Here is a 6,085-nt window from a genome sequence, read left to right on the forward strand (position 1 = left end):
AAGGATCAGTAATTTAACATCACTTAAAATGAAACATTAAAAATTAAAAATTCCTTTAAACATGGTGCCTGGGTGGTCCCCTTTCACTGACCGTAATGAAGGAATTTTTAATTTTTAATGTTTCATTTTGTGTGATGTTAAATCACTGCTCCTTTAAAAATTGTATTTTTTAAAAGTGTTTTTTTCATTGATACATATGCTAGAACAGGCTATGTTCGAATCGAACCTACGTTCGACTCGAACATGTAGCCCATCCCTAATAATAATCTGGCCACTCAGTGTATATTAATACCCATAGTTTTGGTATGGGATGTCCACAAACCTTTGGCCATATAGTGTAGAACTCCAGTCTTAGAAAACATTTCTGTATTATAGTCTAGTGGCAGAGCTGTCTAGATCTCAAAGGATAACCTATTCACAATTTTGTGTCTGTTTCTGAATTGGGAGGGCTGCTAATATGCAAATTATTTGATCTTCAAAACCAGAAGATCAGATACATTGCATATTAGCAAGTTATCTGATTTCCAATCAGCATTGTCCATCCTGCTTTAAAATCCAGCCTGAAACCAGGACCAGATTTCTCCATATCCAACATAGGCTGTAGCCCAGGGTGACGGGGCTGCCAGCTTTTCTCAACCTTTTTAGCATGGAGGAACCCTTGAAAAAACCCCTTGCTAATAATTACTATAGCTATAGCTGTGACACCTTGGATTATTTTATGTGGTTTATTTAAAAATGAAAGGAATAACAAAACAAATGGCCAGAAAAGAAACAGAAATGTATAATGTATAATGTCCCATTACTTGGTGGCCACCAGAGAAAGATCCCCATTGTCTGTTGGTCAGTGCGGTGCAGTCTTACATTAGTATACAGTGTAATTCCCTCTTACACTGGTGATCACTATAGTGCCCTCTTAGGCTGGTAGTCAGTGTAGAGCCTCCTTATGGTCAGTGAATTCCCCTCTTATATTGGTGGTCAGTGGGGAAGAGCCCTTTTAGATTGGTGGATGTACATTCAGAGCAGGCAATGGAGGTCAGTGGGAGAAGGGCCCCATTACCCTAGTGGGCAGTGGGAATAATGCATCTTACTCTGGTGGCAGTAAGAAGAAAAAGGGACATTCTTCCACATTGGTGGTAAGGGGAAGAATGTCTCCCCTAGAGATAGATATTAAAATCACTGGTGTCCTTTACTGACAAACCAGAGAAAGGCTACTCTAACTGTTCTCTAACCTAGATAGGGACGTAGATATTTTTTTTTACCTGGGGTGAGGGTTTAGCATTTTGGAGTTTAATTTCCGCTATAACAATTCACCTCACCTCAATCGCATTCACCCTCAGTTCACCTCCCAGGCAGTGCTCATGTTTCATGCTGCACTCTGACACTCTGCCCGGACTTTCCCCTCTTACTGTATCATGCTAAGAGGTACTAGTTACATAGTTACATAGTATTTGAGGTTGAATAAAGACATTAGTCCATCAAGTCCAACCTATTAGGATCTCATTCTAGGAGTACCCGTACCCCTGTATATTACGGTCCCTTAAGAAATCGTCCAAAAGTTTCTTGAACAATTCCACATTATTTGCTGAAATCACCGCCTGTGGCAGTGAGTTCCAGACCCTAACTGATCTTACTGTGAAGAACCCCCTTCGCCCCTTGTGCTGGAATTTTTTTTCCATCAATTTTAGGTGATGGCCTCTAGTTTTTGTAACGGAGTTAATTTTAAACAGTTTATCGCTAATGTTGCTACCACCAATAAACATTTTGTACATTGAAATCATACCCCCCCTTAATCTCCTCATCTCTAATGTGAACATGTTTAAATAGGGGGAGGACCCCCCTTTTTCCTCTTATATCCTCTCCCCTTAACCTGGAAGACTGGCAAGCACAGAAAAAAGGGTGAATATTTGGTGTTTGTAGCTCCTTACAGTAAGATACATTACTTTTGATACTACACAAGAAGAAAAAGAAATATCTTAATAGCAGGCCCAACAGTGGTTCTGTAATATAGTCTCTCTAATGTAAGTCACACAAGATCACTGTAGGACACACATGATATGGCAGAATCCAGTAAGCATGTCCCATGGTCACCTTTCCAGTGTGCAGCTATCTTTTTCAACTTTCTTGCCAAATACCCTGAAAAATTCCAGAAGAAAATTGTGCAACTTCTCATCTTGCGGCTCGTCCACACTTACAGGTAAAGCAGTCACTTTGCTCACCTCAGGAAGCCCCATAGCCTGACACTACCAAAATGCCCCAGAATTTGAATTAAACACAGGAGTGGTTTGGCAGTAGAGGAATACAACACATTGTAGCAGCTTTTTTGTTTTTCTTACCAAAAAAGTGCATGCATGTCCAACATTTAGAAGTAATAATGTATCTTCATTGCCTTACAGATAATAAAAATAGTTTTCATTTGTAAAAATTTGTAATACGTAACATCCAGTGGTTTACATTCGGAAAAAAAGACCACCTAAATTTGTATTTTATATACTCTAGCCTTAGATTCACTGCGCCAGTTAGATGGCACCGATGATCCGCTCCATTCGTATCCCTGTCATGTTTCTATTAAGTTTTTTGGGATCGACTATTGCTTCTTCTCAAGTGTGTCTTGAGGTGTTAATATTTGCTGTAAATCTATATATGTTTTCTCAAATGTTTATTCTTTTGGTCATTCTTGATCTTGTCCTACTGACCTATACTACTTTACATTATCTTGTACTTTTGCATATCTGTACTGCAAATCTTTTATTCCTGGTTTGCATTTTATGGGTTTTTTTCAATAAAAATTAAAACGAGAAAAAAAATCAGTTCTAATGCTCACTTTTACCGTATCTGACATTACGGGGTCTATTTATAAGGATTCCACAGAGCCTCTCTGTGAATAACACTTACAGGTAAAGCAGTCACTTTGCTCACCTCAGGAAGCCCCATAGCCTGACACTACCAAAATGCCCCAGAATTTGAATTAAACACAGGAGTGGTTTGGCAGTAGAGGAATACAACACATTGTAGCAGCTTTTTTGTTTTTCTTACCAAAAAAGTGCATGCATGTCCAACATTTAGAAGTAATAATGTATCTTCATTGCCTTACAGATAATAAAAATAGTTTTCATTTGTAAAAATTTGTAATACGTAACATCCAGTGGTTTACATTCGGAAAAAAAGACCACCTAAATTTGTATTTTATATACTCTAGCCTTAGATTCACTGCGCCAGTTAGATGGCACCGATGATCCGCTCCATTCGTATCCCTGTCATGTTTCTATTAAGTTTTTTGGGATCGACTATTGCTTCTTCTCAAGTGTGTCTTGAGGTGTTAATATTTGCTGTAAATCTATATATGTTTTCTCAAATGTTTATTCTTTTGGTCATTCTTGATCTTGTCCTACTGACCTATACTACTTTACATTATCTTGTACTTTTGCATATCTGTACTGCAAATCTTTTATTCCTGGTTTGCATTTTATGGGTTTTTTTCAATAAAAATTAAAACGAGAAAAAAAATCAGTTCTAATGCTCACTTTTACCGTATCTGACATTACGGGGTCTATTTATAAGGATTCCACAGAGCCTCTCTGTGAATGTTAATTCTGTGAGAAAGGATGCCCAAAATTAACTTACTTAAAAGTCCAATGTAATTTTGAATGCCATTGTGTAATACTACATTATGGCTAATAAATGGAGCTGAGGAGCATAGGAAATAAATAGTTCCTTCCTAACTTTCTCAGCTCCATCTAGTAGCCATAATGCAGTATTTTACAGATAGTAGATTCAAATTGAAAAGTAAATGTACTAAGAATGTTCATTTTGGGCTCTATTCACACAAAACAAATATTCATGGTGTTCAAACTACATTCGCCCTGTGAATTGTGTATAAATATACCCTTCATGGATTTCTTACCTTTTTACCTATTGCCTCAGCTTTTATTTAAGATTAACCTCCCTGGCGGTATGATTATGTCAGGAATTTTGTACCAAAAGCGGTACATTGTTTTGCATGGAAATTTGGTGTTATCTATTGTAGGCCTGTAATTCTTAGTAAATCTTAGGAATAACCCACCTAAATCTGTCCAAACAAGAGTCCAGTAGACATCCCAGGTATGATAAAGTTTGAAACACGAAATAGTGTACATTGCAACTTTTCACTTTTGAATTTCCCACCTGCTGTGATGCCCGAAAACGAAACTAAAAGTCAGATGCCGGCTTTTAGTTTCATTTTCGGGCCGCGTACAGCAGAGGACGCCGCGGGATCGCAGCAACAAGGTGAGTGTCACTTTTCTCTGCAGCCCCGAGCAGCCCCGAGTCTGGCTCTGGGTTACCGCTCCTAGCATTGAAAATTCAACCCGAGCCAGACTCGGGATTACCGCCAGGGAGGTTAAAGAAGTATCAGGGCCGGTGCACACCTAGGTGATTTATCACGCAAAACACAGATTTGCATTGAAGTCAATGGAGGCTGCTCACTCCTTTGCTGTTTGTTGCGGGACCAAAATCGCCTGTTGCGTGAAAAGGTGCAGGGTGGTTGTCGCGTGGTTTGGGTGGTTGTCGCGTGGTTTGAAAAACGTGCGGTTTACAATGAACAGTTGCACGACTGAAAACGCGCGACAACGAAAACATCTCAGCATCTGAATCGCCTAGGTGTGAACCTAGACTCACCTTGTATTATTTTGCACAGCACAGTCACCTAACTCCCATAGTGTATATTGCTCTTTATCCCATGCTTCTGTGTGCAGTAGAAACTGAGATACAGACTCTGACAGCTCAATCCTCTTCATTCCTGATCAGTCTCTGCAAAGGAGATGGTCTCACTGCCTCTGCACTTTCTTTACACAAAACAAGTCTCCCTTTCAGTTCTTTTAGTTCTAGTGTCTGTGTTGATTCTTGTGAAAGTGTGCTCCCTACCCCCGCAGTCATATGTCTGGAAAATGCAGGAATAGTGAGATAAGAGCTGTCAATCAAGAGGTTGTCTCTTTTGCAGAGCATAGTTGGGAATGAAGTGGAGTGAGATGCCAAAGGCTGTATCTCAGTTTCTACTGCACACAAAGAATGGGATAAAAAAAGCACCATAAACTGTGGAAGTTAAGTGACTGAGCTGTGAAAAATAATACAAGGTGAGGCTGTGAGTGGAGGGCACCTTGGTGACATCCCTTTTAGGGGCCGGGTCCATGATGCTTGCACTCACATGATGTCCTCTGTCCTTCCAGGTCGAATGACTGAGGACATCTAGTGGGGGGTACCAGAGATGAGGTGAGTATTGCAGCTGTATTTTACTGACACATTTATAAAAATAACATCTAAATTACAGATCTGTAAGTTTAACTTCAGTAGTTGGGAAGATACTTGAAAGTTTGATCAAGGAACACATGCACTTGTTTTTGCTTGAAAATAACATTATAAGCGATAGTCAGCACGGATTCACAAAAGACAGAAGTTGTCAAACAAACCTACTTTCTTTTTATGAGGAAGTGAGTAATAAATTGGACAGAGGAATGGCTGTGGATATAGTATACTTGGACTTTGCAAAAGCGTTTGAGACAGTTCCCCACATGCGGCTAATGTATAAGTTAAGGTCAGTAGGTATAGAGCAGGGGGCCCCACAATTTTTTGCCTCTAGAGTTACTTTTCAAATGACGAGCTCAATGAGATCTACCAACGAGAAAACACCTTCATTTAAAAAACGAGCTCAATGAGATCTACCAACGAGAAAACACCTGCATTTAAAAAACAAGCACATTAAAATAGTTACTGGGACTACTTCCTCTCTCTCTCCTTGCGCTCTCCCCTGTATCTTTCTCCTCTCTGCTGTCTTTCTCTTCTCGCTCTCTCTCCTCGATCTCTCCCCTGTCTCTCTCTCCCTCTCTCTGCTGTCTCTTCTCTCTCCTTGCTCTCTCCCCTGTCTCTCTTGCGCTCTCTCTCCTCGTGCTTTCCAGGGCCGGATTTACTCCCCCTGCCACCCCAAGGTCAGGTTCCACAATACCCCCCCCCCCCGCACCGCCAACCCCCCTTCCCCATCAATTGAGAATGGCAACCAGATGGCAGGCGGGGGGGGCGTATTGTGGAACCTGGCCTTGGGGCGGGGCTAGTTTCA

The sequence above is a fragment of the Nanorana parkeri genome, unplaced genomic scaffold (assembly GCF_000935625.1).
Source record: "Nanorana parkeri isolate BGI_ZX_2015 unplaced genomic scaffold, ASM93562v1 scaffold242, whole genome shotgun sequence".
NCBI lineage: Eukaryota > Metazoa > Chordata > Amphibia > Anura > Dicroglossidae > Nanorana > Nanorana parkeri.